This window comes from Myiozetetes cayanensis, unplaced genomic scaffold (assembly GCF_022539395.1).
Source record: "Myiozetetes cayanensis isolate MyiCay16 unplaced genomic scaffold, myiCay2020 scf70, whole genome shotgun sequence".
Classification (NCBI taxonomy): domain Eukaryota; kingdom Metazoa; phylum Chordata; class Aves; order Passeriformes; family Tyrannidae; genus Myiozetetes; species Myiozetetes cayanensis.
Genome location: NW_026087965.1, coordinates 5,833 through 25,736, shown reverse-complemented (window position 1 = coordinate 25,736; position 19,904 = coordinate 5,833).

Here is a 19,904-nt window from a genome sequence, read left to right as displayed (position 1 = left end):
TAAGCCCTGGGACTGGAGTCTTACAGTGGTCCACGTTCTTTGGCCACTCAGGGGGGAAGTTACCCCTGCGGTTCCCACCTCTCCGGGTGGGGAGGCCCCTCCCACTTCCACTGCTTCTGCCATTCTGGGCAGGGGATCCACTGTTTTTGCTATTCCAGGGGCTGCTGTGCATGCGTTCATTGTTCTATTCAGCGGCTCCTGGTATGTTTGGAATTCTGTGGGCTGGGATGCTGCCTCCACCGCTGCAAGGACTGGAGCAGCGGGAGCTACTGGCACAAACTGGGTGGGGGGAGCTGTTTCCACCACTCCATGGTGGAGGGAGTGGCCACTGCAGGAGTTGAAACAGGTAGCACTGCTGGCACAGTCACTCAAAAACGGGGGGTCACTTCCACTGCCGAAGGGGGGAGGGCTGCTACGACCAGGAGCGAGGCCACAGTTATAAAGAAGGAAACTGAAGTTGAAATGCCTGATGCGACTGAAAGGTGGGGGCAAGAGGACACAAGGATACAACCCTATTGCAGGGCACACACGGTCCTGACAAGGTGAGGTTGTTATACAGGTCCCCTTGCGACAGGCAAGTGGGAACCAAGGTCCAATTTTAATGAAAGTTCCGTTTTCTCAGGTTGAGTTACAACAATGGAAGACCACAGTTGGGAATTATAGAGACAATCCAGACTGTGTAGCCAGTGCTATAGAAAGGATGATTAAGATGCAGAACCCATATTGGCAGGATTTAGATTCTATAATAAACACTTTACTTGATAGCACAGGGAATGGTTTGGAAGACTGCTAGAACACAGATTGAGGCAAAGATAGCAGCCCAAACCCTTCAAGGGGGAGTTAATCAATATTTTCCCTTGGTAGATCCACACTGGGATCCAAACATCAAGGCACAAAGGAGAATGTTGGAACAATATCAGAAGTGGGTTTTGTTTGCAAAAAGAAATGTAATTCCGAAAGCAATAAATTGGTCAAAATTGTATGAGGTAAAGCAGGATAGAAAAGAGTCCCCGATGGACTTTTTGAATAGGCTAAAGGAGGTTACACGCAAGTATACAACTTTAAACCCCAAATCAGAAGGAAAGTCACAGTTGATCTATCTATTTACCAGTCTACAAATGATATAAGGATAAAGTTGCAAAAGACAAAAGAATCTGAGAGAAAAGATCTGGGTAGACTACTGGACAAAACTTGGATGGCATACAGGAATAGGGATCAGAAAGGTAGACCAAAAATGGTGGCAGTAGTAGCAAATGAATGCGATGAATGTCATGAATGCCTGCATGGTAAGAGGGTTGGTTGGAGAAAAGTACGTTGAAGGGGCATTCCTGCCCCTCTGGGTCATAATCAGTGTGCTTATTGCAGGTAGGAGGGACACTGGAAAAAAGTGTCCAGCCTTAAAGCAAAAGGATTTGATGGAACCTATTGCCCAGATGGCCAGGGACTAGGCCTGAAGGGGACCGGAGATCTCATTCCCAGCAGAACCTCTGGTCACAACTAAGCTGGGGGAAGAAGAAATAGTTTCTTGTAGATATGGGGGTGACATATTCTGTATTAAACACTTTGGAACGGAAACTAAGTCAAGACACTGTAAAGGTGATTTTTGCTACAGGGGCAAGTGAGACAAGACCTTTCTTCCAACCTTTGACATTTAAGTTGGGAAAGCACTGGGTGACTCACCAATTTCTCTATTTGCCAAACTCTCCTAAGCCATTGCTGGGTTGGCACCTATTGGAGAAACTAGAAGCTGAAATCAAATTTTACAAAAGGGGGGGAATACAAGTTATAATTCCTGAGACTAAATATGTTGAAGCAGCAACCTTTTTCATACAGGAGGACCACAGCGAGATCCCCACAGAAGTTGAGGATACTGTCATCCCTCTAGTGTGCACTAGTGGCTTTCCCAGGAGATCCAAACGAGCAGAACCTGTAAGTATCACACTGGTAAGACAAAAACAATACCCTCTGAAGCAAGAAAGTGAAACGAGAACAAGACCTAAAAGAGTTAACTGAGATATCTTACTCTGTTGAGAAAAACCCCCCCGATACCCGCTCTGCTTGTACTGCTAAGAAAAACTTGTTCTGTTCTACTTACTGGACTTAAACCTAAGAAGAATACTAGAAACGATATACAATCAACCTAGAGGCCATAAATTAAGTTAAGGTAGACATTTGAATAGGAGAAATAGACCTGGAGGCAAGACTTTTTCGAAGCATCAGTGAGCGGGGCAAGAACAATGAAAAGGCAAGGAGGTCAAATCGAGGAAGATGAGAATACGACCTCAGACTCACTGCTGGCCAGAAGGACCACTACCAAGAGAAGAATCTGGAAAACACCTCCCTAGGCTTCACCTGGACTCTACCCATACTCCACCTATTATCAATATGCATGATGAGATGTTGTAATCATATGAATATGTATGTTAAGATGTTGTAATCATGGAGTTAGACTGTATAAATTATCCTGTTTTGCATCAATGCCTTCGAGCAAGTTTGTCCAGCACTAGTTGGCTTGCTCCCATCGCTGTCTCAATAAATACCTTGCTGTTTAAAGATAAAAATGGTCTCTGAGCAGTTCACATTCCGAGGTTTGTTGGCATCAAAAATTGTAAGGGTTTAGTACCTATAATTGAAAAGTTTCTTAAATTTGGGTTATTGGTAGAATGTGAATCCAGATACAACACCCCCCCTCCTACTGGTAAAAAAGGTTGATGGTAAGAGCTATCTATTGGTGCAGGATTTAAGGGCAATTAAAATAACGGAAGATATTCACCCAGTGGTAACCAATCCCTATACTCTTTTAACCACATTAACTGATGATTTAGGGTGGTTTACTGTGCTCAATCTTAAGGATGCCTTCTGCATTCCTGTGAATAAAATCAACCAGGAGCTTTTTGCTTTTGAATGGGAGAATCCTGAAACAGGGAGAAGAACTCAACCCACCTGGGCTCTTCTACCCCAGGGGTTTCAAGAATAGCCCAACTATATTTGGAAATCAACTGGCAAAAGAACCAGAGGAGTGGAGAAGGCAACAGTCAGGAGTTGTTCTGCAGTATGTGGACGATATACTAATTGCTGCTAAGGATCGAGATGAGTGCATTCAGGTCACTGTAAGTCTGTTAAACTTTTTGGGACTAAGTGGGTATAGAGTTTCAAAAGAAAAATCACAAGTCGCAAAGGAAACAGTAGTCTGTCTAGGGCTTGAGATCTTCCGTGGACATCGACGACTTAACACAGATCAGAAAGAAGCCATTTGTCATCTCCCAGAACTCCATACTGTACGAGAAATGCAGGTTTTCCCGGGAATGACAGGTTGGTATCACCTGTGATTAATTAATTACAGGTTGTTAGTAAAACCTCTGTATGAAGCATTAAAAGCAGTCAATAAGGGGTTTGTGGTATGGATGGACGATACTAGGGCCACATTTAAACAGCTGAAACATTCTTTGATGTCAGTTCCAGCATTAGGGGTGCCAGACTTAACTAAGCCCTTTGAGTTGTTCACATATGAATGACAGAACATTGCTCTGGGGGTACTGTCACAATCCCTTGGAAACCAGTGCAGGGTTGTGGTTTAGTTTTCAAAACAGTTAGACAATATTAACCAAGGGTAGCCTGGGTGTTTGAAAGCTGTGGCAGCTACTGTTATACTGATCCAGGAAACCAGGAAATTCACCCTTGGACAGCGCATTGTTGTGTATGTATCCCATGCAGTCCAAACTGTACTCGAATAGAAGGGAAGTCACTGACTGTCCCCTAGCAGAATGCATAAGTATCAAGCTGTGTTGTTGGAACAGGATGATGTTACTCTGAAAACAACATCCATTGTCAATCCTGCTATGTTTCTGTCCTCCACATTGACTGACAGTATACCCAAGCATGACTGTTTACAGACCATCAAAGAGGCCTATTCCAGCAGACCAGACCTAAAAGACATGCCTCTGGAAAACCCTGATTGGGAACTGTATATGGATGGAAGCAGTTTCGTGCGGGATGGTAAATGAAAGACAGGATACGCAGTGACAACCACATGTCAAACAGATCCATGTACTGCTATAGGGCATCTGGAAACCTACAGAGGTGTCTATTATGCATTGCAGAGCTCATCAAAAGGGGAAAACAACTCCTGAATTAGGAAATCATTTTGCCGATAGAGCGGCGAAAGGGGTTGCAGAGAAAGGTTTCCTAGCAGAAATACCACAGAAGGAAATAGATCTGTCCCGGTTTACCCCAAAGTATGATGAGAGAGATCACCAGTTAAAGTCCCTTAAGGTTAAAATTCAGAAAAGTGGATGGGTTGTTACACCTGCAGGACACGTTGTAGTCCCATCCCAACTCCTTCGGGAAATAGCTCTGCGAGAAAATGAGGGTACCCATTGGGGAACAGAAAATCTTTTGAAACATTTGAAGAAGACAGTCACAGGAGTAGGAATGACTGAAATTGTACAATCTATAGTAAGTAAATGTGAAATCCTAATACTAGCCAAAGGGTGGTGTTAGGAGTAACAAAGGCCAGAGACCTACCTGGAGACTATTGGCAAATAGATTTTGCTGAGTTACCACACAAAAAAGGGCACAGGTACATACTGGTGATGGTTGACACCTTCAGTGGATGGCCTGAAGCCTACCCCTGTTGCACTAATACAGCAAGAGAAGTGGTAAAAGTTTTACTTAACCATATAATTCCAAGGTTTGAGGTTCCTCTTGGAATGTCATCAGGCAGAGGGCCACATTTCCTTGCAAGAATAGTGGGGGAGATTAGTTGAATTCTGGGGATTATTTGGGATTTGCATACCCCCTTCAGACCTCAGGTAAGTGTCAAAGTTGAACATATGAATGGTACTCTTAAAACACAAATATGCAAAATTTGTCAAGAAACGTCTATGACATAGGTTCAGGTCTTGCCTATAGCTTTACTGAGAATCCACATACAACCTAGGTAAAGAGACAATAGAAGTCCCTATGAAATATTGTATGGTAGGCCATATCAAACTTCACATATTTAATGGCACTCAGCTCTACTTTGCAGAAAATACAGAGATTCGTCATGACATCCAGACCCATAGGATTGGACACCCCTGCTCACCGATTCCAGCCTGTAGACTGGGTCTATGTTAAATGGTGGAACAGTGACCCCCTGCAAGCTAAGTGGAGAGTACCATTACAAGTTCTGCTGACCACCCTCACTGCAGTCAAAGTTGTTGGCAAAGGACCCGGATTCACTACTCCAGAGTTAAGAGGGTTTCAGCTCCTGAGACAAGGGGAGCTGAAGGACTGTTACAGATGAAGAAAATGTGTTTTAAACTGCTTTTTCTATGTTTATTACCTATGCTGTTGGTAACCAGGAATCCGGTTTGGAATGGAAATTTGCATTTGACTCTACTCAAATGCCAACATTTGGTGAGGATCAAAATGGGTCTTTAATTGGTATCTTAATGATTAAGACAAACTTTGGTTAGAGCTTTAAACTCTAGGACCACTCCTGGAACAGGTGGGAACAGGTCACTAAGACCTACCTACCCATAACCCTAAGCAGTTTAATTCCCAATCACAAAAATTACACAGTTCCCTGCATGATTGTTACTGTCACAGGAGAGATCACTCTCCCTCCATGTTGTCATAAAACTGAATACAACATAAGGTTAAGACTGGAAGTTATAATAGGATTAGCACAAACATCTTGGAGAATGGTTCCCCTGAAGGGTTCAGGATGGTATTGGATATGTAAAAATGAAACATGGAAAGTTTTGTCCCTTGACAAAGATCGGGCCTATGGTCTAGGGGCTGTAATCCCAAACATAACAATATTTGATCAAATTGAAAAAAATGGTGGGCAGACAAGAACTTATGTAAAAAGGATGAAAAGATCTGAAAATCCTCTTGTTGAACATCCTACAACTTCTCACTTTGTGGTTAGGACTCTTATTTCTTCTTTGGGAGTGAGTTAGAAAAGGTAATTTTTAACATTTCAGCCATTACTGAACATTTTGAGAATCAAACTTCCAATGCAATCATTGCCTTGCAAGAGGAAGTTCATGGTTTGTCTCATGTAGTTTTATAGAATAGAGTGGTTCTCAATTTTTTACTAGCCTCACAAGGAGGTGTGTGTACAATCATTAACACCAGTTGTTCTTATGTAGATCAAAGTGGGAGAATTACTAAGGATTTGGTTGCAATTTGGAAACAAACTCAAATTCTATATCAGGTAACTTCTGAAGATGTCTCATTGAGTGTCGGAGATATCTTCTATAAACATGGTTACCAAACTGGACCTGGATAAAACAGTTTGTCTCAGTTTAAATGAGACACAGGTGTTTTGTGGAGTATGAGTTATGAGGAAGACCCAAACTCCTCCCTCTAAGCAATTGTAAATTCGAAATTAGGAGGTTCCAATTGAGGGGAAAAAAAGTGTGAGAAAAGGAAAAATAATAACCCTTTATTAAAAAGTATGTGTGTATTGGCAGAAACAACAAAAGTAAGTAAAACAACCAAACAATACTCCTATACCCACAAATAATGCCCTTCAAAAACAAACCAATAAACAAACAAATAAAAAAAAGTAAACAGTTCAGTTTACACTCTTTGGTGCAATTCTAACCACAGTCAACAGGAGGTGCTGTGGGATCACTGGAAATGCAGAGCCTGTATTGGTTTGGTCTGGTTGGCAGGGGGTGCTGTGGGATCACTGGTCATTACCATGTGGGGTGACACCCTCCGGGGTGTGTTGGAGAAACCAAAAATGGGTTTCCTTCCTTCCCCCCCAATGGGAAAGGGGAGAGAGAGGAGGGAGAGAAACAACAAAAAAAGGTCCTCCCCAATGGGAAACTCACTCTGTCCTGCTGACTGAATCATGCGGCACAGTTTTTCCCTCTCCCTTTGATGTGCACAAGAACCACTGTTAAGAAAGAAACAAATGGGAACGGGGAAGGGGAAAAACCTCCCGAAACAGTTCCACTCCGATGAAAATCCAAGCAGAATCCACAACTGACAGCCAGACCGAGAACAAAAACCCACTCCGAGCCTCCACTCTGACCTTGTTCCAGCTTCAACAACCACCTGAACCCCCCTGTTTCCCAGGAGACAAGAGGGAAAAAAAGCAACTTTTCCCCCTTCCCTAAAAGTAAGATTCTGAGGGCCATTAACTAGGAATGTGACCTTACTGGCAACTCCTTTTGTGCTACTTAACTGCCCATTTAAACATCTCCTCAAAGCAGTGGGCAGGGGGAAGGGAAAAATTCCTTCTTAGTTTCTAAGAACCAGCAAAACCATGACACAACTGTTCATATTAATTATGTTCATCATTAGTGTCTGCATAATGGCTTGCTGTATGATTCAATGTTGTTGTGGTTGCTCATCTCTATGATTTAATATTAAATTTAAGTGGTAGAGACTAGACAAGATAGAATTGTTTCAAGTCTCTAAGGGAGGAGATGAGGCCTTAGGATTCTTAAGATTTGTAGCATATAGATTTTTAATATAACTGTATAGTTTCTAACACTTGAGAATAACAGTTAACTAAAACTCCTTTCTCACACTTCATATCAAATTCCCTAAATTCTTCCAGTTTTGTTTAACGTTCTCTTCAAAGAAAATACCTCAGTCAGTACATCTTGTCTGGGACATGTAGCTATCATTGTAGACAAAGCAACCTAGACCTTGGAGAAGTTCCAAAGAAGGGATATGACTTGAGGATGATGATAATGATGAAGAAAGGAGTCCTGACACCTTTCACTCAATTCTGGGAAGGCATGCTGGGGAGTGGACAATTTTTGGGTTGGATATATCCATTAGATATAATGATTAATTAGAGTTATAAAATTGTAGAAGCTCAATGCTATATTTTTTACTATAGTACACTTGTGTATATAGTGTGTCTTAAAGTACTTTAATTAAAGATTGCTCTCTACCTTATCTATATAATATTGTCCAGAAAGTTCTTTTCTTCCATTTTAGGCAACCAAGTCAAAACTACTCAAGAGGACTTGGAAGCCTTGAAACTGTTCCAATAAAAGAAGAAGGTGATGACTAAGACAAGGGTGAGGAGGAAGGGGTGGTCTTTTGCCACCATGGACTCAATTCCGAGAGATGTGCCTGAGGGAGGCGTCTTAGTTTAACAACACAAAAATGTTGGGCGGGATAAGGGAAAAAATGAACTCCTCTAAGTTATTATAACTTCAAAATTAAGAGGTTTCAGGCAAAAAGGTGTGGAAAAGGAAATAACTCTTTACTAAATATTTATATATATATATATATAACAAAACAGAACAAGTAACAGTACTGTAACTGAAACATTCACTAAAATTTTTTTTTTCCCTTTTGGTGCAGTTATAACAACACCCAACAGGGGTGCTGCTGCACCTCAGGAGGCAGGATAGTGCTGTTGGGCTCTGGCAAAATGTAGGAGTTGCAATGACTCCCTTTCAACCAGCAGGGGAAACTGTTGTGCCTTGGGAGAAGCGAAGGCTGCAGTTACTGGAGGCCAGAAGGGGGTACTGTTGGGCTCTGGTAACCTCTGTGTCTGTGGGGACTGGTGTATGGGAGACAGCTCAGTCAGTCTGATGCACCTCCCAGAGGGCATGGGCCACCACCGGCACAGGAAGGGAGGAGGGGTAAGGGTGGTTCCTCCCCCTCAAGGGTTCCTGTGGACTCACATTGTCAAAGACTGTCTTTGACTGGGACCCTGTAAGGTGATAAATAAGACCACACAAAAGAAGAAAAAGGTTCCTGATGGTTTCCTGGAAAAACCCTGCACCTGGGGAGACATTCCCAGAAACTGATAAAAATTAAAACAAAGAAAGGAGTGATATGGAGATAACATGGACTTTTTTCAAGAACATCCTGGCTACTGGGAACTTGGGAAATGGGTCTTTGAGCCTATTTCATCTGTCTATCACCCCAAAATTAGTTTATTGACTATAGTTGCTCAAACTGCCTAAAGAAAAAAAGGTATAAAAGAGATTGGACCCAAGTAAAAGTTGGGGAGAAGTTCCATCAACTCTGCAGAGGTAACCGATGGGCTACCTTTTCTTCCTCCACCTTCTCAGGATGCCTTGGGGTGAGCTTTATACATATATACTAATTTAACTTTTACTCCATAGTACTTTAAAACTTTTACTTATTACTTCTTTGTAAGTTGCTTTAACATGTGTGCCTATGCTTTGCATTATTATTATTACTGCATAGTTTAAGTGGGTTTTTTGCAGTTAGACCCTATTCCAGACACAGCAGACCCCATAAATTGTCACAAATTTGTATTAATAAAAATGTTATTTCATGAATGGTTAGAATGAATCCGGTTTTAGGTGCTGACAGTTTTGTCAACAGTAAAATAACTTATAGGAGAAACCTACTGAGGGGTTTTTCTACTGCTGTTAAGTGCAGTCTCTATATATAAAAGGTATCAAATGTCCTGTCCATCTTAGCGAATCTGTTAAGCAAAGGGTCTCATTAGGTGAGATGCTAACAGACTGTCTTGGACATTAAAAGGCTTTGATCTCCTGAAGGGGGGACACTGATAGACAAAAAATAATACAGGTTGGACAGAAAATTCTTCTTTTCTGCCCCTTTTCACATGACAGACCCCTGTCGATTGATGCCACTGGCATGGGAAGGGAGAAGGGGGAAGAGTGGTCTTTCACCTCAAGGGCTCCCATGGACTCATTTGTCAAGGGCAGGCTCCAGTTGGGACCCTCCTGTTGATGGATGTAAGCCACTGCCTGCACAGGAAGGGAGTAGGGGAAATAAAAGGCGCAGACAGGGATTCCTCACCCTCCTGAGCTAGGTGAGCGATCCAAAAACCAGACCGAAGAACTCTAGCCTACACTGCTTGGCCACCCCACAAAAGTTTGAAGAAATGATCAGGAGTTCATTTCTGGCTATTGTTGCCTAAAAGGCTGCAGAAGAAAAAAAAACTCCAGGTCAAATTAGGTAGGACGTAAGATAAGGATACAAAAATACTTTAATGAGCCTCCAAGCTTTCAGAAATACCACCACTGCATACTCCAAACACAGGTGTTTACAATTTTTATGATTTCCATCCAATTCTGGTCTGGTCACCCTCCAGTTCTGCCCCCTGACACGCCTTACGAGAATTGGGTCTGGGGGCATTTTGGGACCCCCTCATCTTCATCTTCCTCAGAACACGTGCTGTTCTTAGAGGCTTTCCAAAGCTCTGGACCTGAAGGTCATTGTATCTATGTCTGTATCTGCTTGTGCAGTTTTGGGGTGCTCTCTACAATTCTACCTTGAAAATGAGACTAAACAGGCTAATGGAATTTAGGGGAATTGATATTGCAATCGGGTAACAGGGTTGGGTATGTCTAACTACTGTGTTAAAGGGTAAGGGATAAAATGCAGCTACCTTTAAATCTACATTCACTACACAACTACTACTAAAATCTACAAAATTTAAAAAGATCAAAACTCTAAGGTATTTCTTTGTTATTTTCATTAAATACCACCAACTACCTCATAACTTTTCTCAGTTCAATGAGACTGAAGTGTTTTGCTAAGGAGGATGAGTTATGAGGAAGACCAAGCTCCTCCCTCTAAGCAATTGTAAATCCAAAATTAAGAGACTTCAATTGAGGAAGTGTGGAGAAAGAAAAGATAAAAACCCTTTATTAAAGGATATATGTGTATTGACAGAACAACAAAAGAACACAAAAACAAATAAACAATAATCTTGTACCCAAAAGTCCCCTTCAAAAAGGAAACAGTTCAGTACTTTCTGCCTTTTGGTGCAATTCTAACCATGATCAGGAGGGGGCGCTGTTGGATCTCTGGAGGTTGCTACTGGACTAGAGGGCCTTGCCAAAGTCCTGATGAGGGTGGGAAGGATCCACTGGCTCAGCAGGCATTAGATGTACACCTTGGAGTGGGTGGAGAGGCTGGTGTGTGGTTAAGTGGCTTGGTGGTTTGGGCATAAGCATGCTGGGCATACTGGCCATGCCTAACCATTTACCTGCTGGGACATTTGTTTGCCAGTGTGGAAGAGTGGCTGTGTCCCTGCTGATCATGTCTGCCCTGGTGTCATGCTAGCAGGACATTTTCCTTGGAGCAGCAGCAGTAGCTCACTGGTCCTGGAGGAATCTCCTCTACCTGTCAGGGTCTGCAGATAGGAGACACAGTGCCCTCCTGTCCTCTACCACAGACTTTAAGACTCTCCATGTTCGGGGAGGGCTGGGACGGGAGGGGGGGGACCATGAAGATAACGCTGCAGAAGAACAGGGGGGTGTTCCTTTCTCAGACTCAGTGTTCAAGCACTGTTAGGAATTTTCCTTTGTAAGTCTACTGTTCTCAACTTTGGAATAAATTTTTCTGAAATTCTTCCACTGTCTGGTATTTTGGGGATACCTGTGTGTTATCTTACTTCACACATGGGAAAAGTCCAAACTTCACTGCTCAGTTTTTCTTGGTCATTAGATTATAAACATAAACTTTTATTTTTACCAATTACTTTTTAGTTTGTTTAACATTCCTGAACAATAGGAGACAGACTGTGGGCAAGTAACATTACTGTATTAAATTAATCAAGGAGGCTAGGCTAGAATTATGTAATCTTCATTCCCCAAAACTGAGAACTTGGTAAAATAATTCTTTTCCTAGCAGTTTAAGATTGGACCCAGAAGACCAGGTTATTGCTTAAGTTAATGAAAACAATATCACTCCTTTTAAAACTTTTTAAACTCCGGTTTAAAGTCCCAAGGTTAAAAGCTGTGGACTCACTGGACCAGATTTTTCCTCTTGCTTACACTTTATAACATAAGAACTGTTGCAGTGGATCAGAACAAAAATCAAACTAACTAAGCCTCATCTCCAATAGTGACCAGCACTTCATGTTTAAAAAGGGCATAAGAAACAGAGTATGCTAAGAAAGATCTTTCCTTCTATATTTTTTTACTGCTTTTAGCTAAAGCTTGGACCAAAGTTTGTGCTTTGTCAAGGATGCATCAGGCTTTAATAGCCACCTACAGAGCTGTCTTTAACATCTCAGTAACCCCATAAACTTCACTGAATTTACTCCTGCTTATGAAGATGGATGCCTTGGTTGTATGTAACTGCAGTTATAGCAATTTACAGTCAGGATAGCTGAACTAGCTTTTCACTATTCAGTTTCCTGACTAGAGTTCAGAGGGGCTTTCGCTGTTACCTATGTGCAAGAGCACATGGGTACAATGCTGTTAAGGGATTAAAGAGACAAAACAGTATTTTTAAAAGAAGAATTTGGCACACATGGCAAACTTCATATTTAGGTAGCTACTTGTTCTTTCTTAGGACCTTATATCTATAGGTGTTGAGAACTGCACATGATTTTGTGATAGTTTAAAAATTTCTTGCATAGGAGATGCCAAGGCTCGTGTCTAGCAGTGAGTTAGCATTAACCACGTTTGGCTGTTTGTACCTGTTTTTCTTCTGCTTCTCTTCATTTTTCTTTGGTTTGGGGAGGAGAAATCAACTTCAGATATTTGACTTACATATACAGTTAATGGAAACAAAAGATCACAGAAGTATGAGGAAGGGCAGGGAGCAGCACAAAACCAGCTTAGAGACAGTAGCTGGTGAGTGCCTTTTGAATTCGACTCTTTCGTTGTGGCCAGTATTCCCAGGGTGCTACATTTGGGTGGGCAAATATCCAGGATGGATGATAGACCTCTGGTTCAATTATGTCCTTTGACAGGAGAGATTATGTTAATTCATGGGGAGAGCTAAGACTCTTTTCTAAAAAATAAAACTAGTAGGTTTCACATCTGAACTGGAGAAGGCAAAATGAGGATACATCTTTCACTCCTGTTTGCTATTTTGATTAATTTTTATTTGTACATTACGATCAGATTAACTTTGCATAAATAGTGTCTTCTATTTGTATTTGCACAATAGAAGCTTTCATTCCAGTGGGCTGTTGGACAGTGACATATAGTGCCATGTACACCACCAATGTTTCTCCATGTTGAATAGGACAAATCAGGCACTTACCATTTTCCATATTGCTAACCATATAAAAAATAATTTTTATTCTTCCAGTGGGAGGAGGACTAACACTGGGTAGCAGAGACACTGACAATAGTGGAGTTTGGGTTGATGGCATGCATAGTCAGAATGTACTGCTTTTTGTCTATGTCATGGTTCCAGCCAGGACAGAGTTAATTTTTGCAGTAACTGGCAGAGGGCATGACCAGGACCCAAAAGTTATTCTATACCACCTTACATCATTGCCAGGGGCAGGGGAAGGGAGTCTTTCTCTTCTGGGGAGAAGGGGTTCCTTCCAGTTGAGAAAATATGGTGGAGGGAGTTGACCAGTATTGGCAATGTGAATAATTTCTTTTCTTATACCTTTTGTTATTAATATTGTTTCTGTTAATGTTTGTTTTCTTATCTCATTTCTGTTTTCAACAAATTGTTCTTATCTCAACCCATGATCTTTGTCTTTTGTTCCTCCAGTTCCCAACTCCATCTCACCACAGGGAGAAGGGGGAGGGGAAGGGGGACCAAGACAGAGTGGTGTGTGGTTTGGGAGAGTCTCAGTGGGGGCACTGAATAGGGGAAAAAATTGCATGAATACTTGTGCTGTGAATTTATCTAAAATTCTAAATAAAACCAGACTCATTATTTTAGAGTTGACATTAGCTTTTTTTTTTTCCCCCAAATACTTATATTCCTTATTTTAGAAATGGACAATAACTGCCATGAGCATTTGGAAAATATTATTATAAAGAGGCAACTGGTTAATTTTAAGCATGCTAATCATAGTTACATTTTGTAAAAACAAACAATATGATTCTTGTTCTCATCAGAAAATATGAAGAAAGTGTTAAGATATGGTGTTAGTGATTTCTTAAACTCCAGATTAAATTTTAAAAAATGAGAAGCGCAAGGGGAACACCGAAAAAAGTACATGCATAATGAGCAAGAGGACACAGAAGCAGTGCTAGCTGGCACTGCAACCACTGAGAAAAGTGGGTCAAGAACTAACTGGGAGGGAAAAAAAGGACAGTTGTCAAATATGAATCCTGGTGCAGGAAAAGCAAGGACATGTGGCATGATGTAGAGGTCAGAATCTAAAGTCAGATGAGTAGGAAGATATGTGATAGAACAGAAAAAGAGAAATAAAATGGGTAAGCAGTATGTCTGAAGGCAAGTCTCATGATGGAGGACTGAACTAAGTACCTAGGGTATGGTATGGTCCTGATGTAACAGGAATAATTAATTTATGACTTAACAGTCCTCTTGTTTTGTCTTTATTCTTTTTAATGTGTTTTTAAACATGATTTAACCATTTAATAAAACAGTTTATATTTTTAAAATGAAACAGATGCTTTCTAACACAAAAATTTAGGAGTAATGTTGGACTGTAGCAATGTTTTGTAGCTGTCGTGGTTTTGTCCTGAGTTAATTTGCTTTCTCACCCCCCACACAATTACTATTAGTTGAGAGAAGGTTTATGCAGACAAAAGAGACTGAATTTAGGGAAAATAGTATTAACATTTATGACTAACAAACTAAAACTAAAGAACTATATCTACAATAATTCTACTTAAGTAAAAGTACTAAGTATTTACAGAAATGCTCCTCCTCCTTTTTATATCAGTCCAAGGAGGAGAAGCAGTCTTTTTCTTCATTCTCGGAGTTCCAGTTCTCTCTCCAGTAATTCTGCAGTACCTTTGTAGCAGCTGGAACTCTTTCATCTTTCTTTCTCGCTCTGTATCGGCCTCCAGGGCTGGACCTACCCCCCTCCTGGGCTAAGACCGGAGGCTCGGGGGTTACTCAGGTCCTGCAAGTGTCCCCTTGTAAGTCCATGGAAGAAGACCCTTCAGGGGGTCTACCATGGATCTTCTTCCACAGAGTTACAGGGGATAATGGTTTATAAGTCCACCCCTGTTCCCTATGGAGGTCCCTCCCATGGGAGAACAGTCCTTGATAGACCTCTTCAGCATGGGTCTAGCATGGATCCCTTACTTGGATTCTCACATCTCACCCGAGCCGTTCCTGTTCCAACGTGAGGTTTTCATTCCCCTCAGGGACATAATCTTCAACAGCAGCAGCATGGATCTTTCACTGAGATTCCAACATCTCACCCAAGCCATTCTTGCTCCAACGTGAGGTTCTCTCAGGGTCACAAAATCTTCAACAGGACTCTGCTTCATTTCAGTCCTTCTCATGAAGTCTCGACTTCTTGGTACATCCACAAACTCCTCTGTAAGCCATATAGGGGGGTCTCCTCACCCCAACAATCTTCTATAGGTAGTAGGGATTTATTTTTCAGTTTTTTCCCTGCTGAAGGGAGAGAGCGAAAGGGGGGAAGAAGCAAGCCCCCCCACTTCGCACTCCTCTCTGCTACTGCAGCTTCAGCTGCCAGCCTTGACCTTGGACACTCTGTTATCTCTTCGCTGGAATTCTTTCTGCAGTTTTTCTCGTCCAGGTTCTTCTCTAAAGTGTTTTTTTTCTTCACTCTCTTACAAGAGAAAAGGGGGGGGGGGCTTCAGTGCCGCACATGCCCCTCCCGACCCAAACCAGGGGAAGAGGAGGCCTTGGCCCACTTGGGACCTGCTGCCTTTCTTACATGGCTGCCTAATTTCAACTGCCTAACCCCCTTCTCTTCCATTTTCTTAAAGATGTAATTAGCAAAGGCGTTACTGAGAGTTTTAATTGGCTTCTTGTCCGGAAATTCACCTGGACAAAACCATTCTCAGCCCCAGGGGCTGGTCGACTGGGTAAAACCACGACAGTAACAAACCTTATACTTCATGTGTTCAATTCTCCCTTCTTTGAGATGTTCTTTCTTTGGTAATTTTTCATTTCCATCTTTCACATTATGCATTTACCAGTCCCACTAGAAGAATCAAGAGAAATTTGGAGAAACACATTAGATTCCCCCAACCAACTTACAGTCTAATAAAGCCCACATTCTTTTATAAGGTATAGATTTCTAATGAGAAATCAAGGACTAAATAGGGAAAATATCTATTAAGTGGGGAAACTACCTAATTGTGTAATCGTCACTGTCAGAAAGCTCTGCTTTTGAAAAGCATTCTTGCATGCTTACCTGCAATCTGACCATCTTTGTTCTCTATTCTCTAAGTGCCTACAAAGAAAAAATGGTTTTAGAATAACTCTGATGTAGTGGTTTTGAGTCTAGGCCTTCCCTGGTGACCAGATTGTAACCAAGGAACCAAGGTCATGTTCCCAGTATTCCATATGATTTTTACGTAATCGAGAGTATAAATAAGGGAGAGGAAGCTCTCGCTCTCTTTTTTCCAGCGGACCGAAGGCGAAGATTCTCTGCTGTCACTCTGCCCGGGTGAGGGAGTGAGGCCTGGTACGCCTACTTGGCCTTGAGAGGCAGATAGTGCCAGCGGTTCTTTGGTGCGGTTTGCTGTTCTCTTGAGAGAAGTATTTGCTTTTTATCCCTTGTTATCCTTTTTTCCCTTTTCCCTTTCCCTTCCCTTTTCCCTTTTGGGGGGTTCCCTGTGGGTGTTATATTGTATATAATTATATATATGTATATATATATATATAAACGTGTTTCACTTGAAATTCAGTTTGATTTCGGTTCTTTTGATTTTTTTTCGTGATCTTTTCGGTCTGCCGTGAGAGAGGGAGAGGGAGGGGGAAGGTTTTGTCCCTGTGGTTCGGGCACTTGGCTGGGAGCCAAGTCCAATCTGGGACACTGAGTTAATAACTAGTGAATTGTACCCTTTGATAATTCAGGTCCTAAAGAGGTAGCTTTTTCTCTCTTGCTTCACCCTGATGTGACCATTGATTATTCATCAACATTGCTTCAGAGCATTCAATAAAGAAGAAACAGCTTCTTAAATCTACATAAAAGCTCCAGTATAGAGAGCTAAGTATTCAGGAAATTTTAGATTAAACAAGTTACAACAGAAAACTGTTTCTACAGTAACCAGAAATAGTTCTAGTAGAACTCCTTTGACTTTAGGGAAACTACAAGGAATTAGTGGTCATTCACTGAGGAAATACCAAAAAAAGGGTGTCTAACTGTTATATGTACCTTTGAAACTCCTAAATACCATCTATCTGTCATAAAACTTATGTATTCCAGTGACATCCATCAACAGTGCACTGATGTCAGGTTGAATCCTGAAACTCCAGATTAAGGAAAACTTTGCAGTACCAAGCATCTGATTGAGAAGAAATTCCAAGATTTGGACCACAGCAGTATCCTACCAGTAGCTCAGTAAAGTGCAACAGAAGCAATAACTCTTTGTAGTAAATTGAGAAGGCACTAAAGCTACCCAGTAACTAGCAACCAAGGCAACATCATTAAATGTAAGCACAGTCGTTAAAAGCTGAGATGATGCCATTTACATAACCATGGTATCCACAGTAGCTAGTAACGCAACCTAGCGCACTAGTAACGCAGCCTCAGTTCCAGTTATGCTGATGTCTTTTTATTGCCTGTTGACAGGAACTATAAGAAAAACAGAGAGATTTGGTGTTTCTTAAATGGTCTGTTACCTGTATTGATGCTACCGATGTGTAAACCCAGGTCTTTCCTCAACCAATGAGGAATGGTGCCTACAACATATATGACATGGGGTAAAATACAGGACTGCATGTGTATAGGAATACAATGTGGGGTTTAGTACTTAAATTTCATGTATTTAAGAGAAAATGGTTAGTTAAACTTTTCCCCCCTCATATTTCAATGGTAAAATTACTTCCATTACAAATAAACGTAGTGCATTCAATATATTTCATGATCAATTGCTAAAAAGAATAATTCACTCATTTAGTGACATGTTCTCAGTATGGATACTACAGTAGAAACTACATTTGGTATGATTTCAGATGGAATTGTATCAAGATCATATTTTGAGATGTGTACAATCACATACCAAGGTCAAAACATGTCTTATCAATATGTCCTCATTCTTGTTATTAGATTTTAAGATTGAATACTAAGTAACCTAGTTAACAACTGAAAATAACACTTAAGCACAAACAGAACTAGAAACAAGTTTATTTATCTTCAGTCATTTTGGTGTTTCTATTTCTTTTCAGGCTGACATATACATTCACATACTTGCCTTATTAAGTATTTAAAAGCTGATTATTTATGTTATTAAATATTGCAAGTAATTGTGAGTAATAATTCTTATTTAGTTGAAAGAAAATTTTAAGTTTTTGCAGGAATAAGTTTAACTTTGTCTTAACAAAAAGTTATCTAAAATCCTTTAGGGAGGATTAATCTCTATTAGGGGTTGCTGAGATGAGAAGAATCCTTTGCCTAGAATAGACAAAAGAAAAGATTGGAAGACTAAAAGAAGGAGCTTGAAAAAAAACAATTTGACAGATATTCGTTCACTGAAAAACACAGAGTTTCAGTTGGAACTACTTGAGAAATCGTGCAACAGTTAGGGAAAAATTTTGGTTGAAAGTTTATTGTTTGTTTTTTCTGGAAAAGCTACGTTTAATTTCAAAAACTACTGAAATGAATGTTTTACTGTTTCTTTGTGGAAAGACATATTTTGAAATTCAGTTATAAAATTTTACAGCTAAAAACACAATAAAAATATTTTGGTTTCTTTCTTGGAGAGAAAGTTTGCTTAAAGGAAAAGAAACCTTTTTTTATTATTATTTTTATTTTCTGTTATGGGCTGCTTCAGATTGAATTATTTTGTCCAGTTTGATGAGGGAAGTGAAAAGTCAACTTGTCACACAATTCAGACCCTGAGAGATAAGGAGTGGATATTATGCTCATTATAGAATACAATTGAAAGGGATAAAATAATAATAACAATCCAGTCCTGAGTCCAAGTCATTTATGAAGATGTTGAAGAGCACAGGGCCTAAGAGGGAGCCCTGCGGAACCCCACTAGTGACAGGTCACCAGTCTGATGTTACCCCAGTCACTATTACCCTCTGTGCTTGACCCATGAGCCAATTGCTCACCCACCACATGATGTGCTTATCCAGTTATGGTTGGACAGTTTATCCAGAAGGATCCTGGGAGAGACAGCATTGAAAGTTTTACTGAAATCCAAAAAGATTACATCAACTGGTTTCCCTTGATCAACTAGGTGGGGAACCTTGTCAAAAAGGAAATCAGGTTTAACATGACTTTCCTCTTATGAAACCATGCTGGTTGGCTGTGACTGATGAATGCGTTGACTCTTGGGTGTTCTTCAGTAACTCCCTGTTGTGGTTTAGAAATGGTACTCCCCAATTTAGTGCTTAGGTTGAGACTCCAAACCGCGTGCAGCAGGAGGTTGGAGAGGAGAATTGGAGGTACAAGAGGTAAAGATCACAGACTGAGATAAGAAAAATTTACTAGAAACAGCAAATAGATAAGAAAATTAACAGTAACAGTATTAGTAGTAATAAAAGAGTGTACAAGAAATTAACAATTTGCACGCAAGTTCTTACCCCTGAAAATATCTGACCGTTCTCTCTGCCACACTGCCTCTTACCCCATTCCCAGAAAATGATGTGAGGGAGAATAGAATAACCTCTGGATCCTAGCCATGCCCCATCCTGCCTACTGCAAAAATTAACCCTGTCCTGATAATGCCCAAAACCGACACTGATAAACTGCTCAGACACAATTTTAGTCTTTAAGTAGCAAAGGTATTTATTTTGAGCAACATTGAGGATGCTAGCCAACTTGGGTTGGACAAACTAGCTCCAAAGTTCTCAGTGAAAAGACAGGTATTTTATACAATTTTCATGAGGGGTTACAACATCTTGATATTCATAATAGGCAGAGTTTGGGTGGAACTTGAGGCAGAGTCTTCTGGAATCGTTTTTTGGGGAGAGATCTGGGCATTGTTATGGCTTCTTCAGCCTCATTAGGGGTTGTCTTGCTCTTCATCCTCTGGTGGCCTTTTCAAATTTCTTAGTTTCACTGACTACATGTTTGGAGCTTGTAAATTTTCCTGACCTAT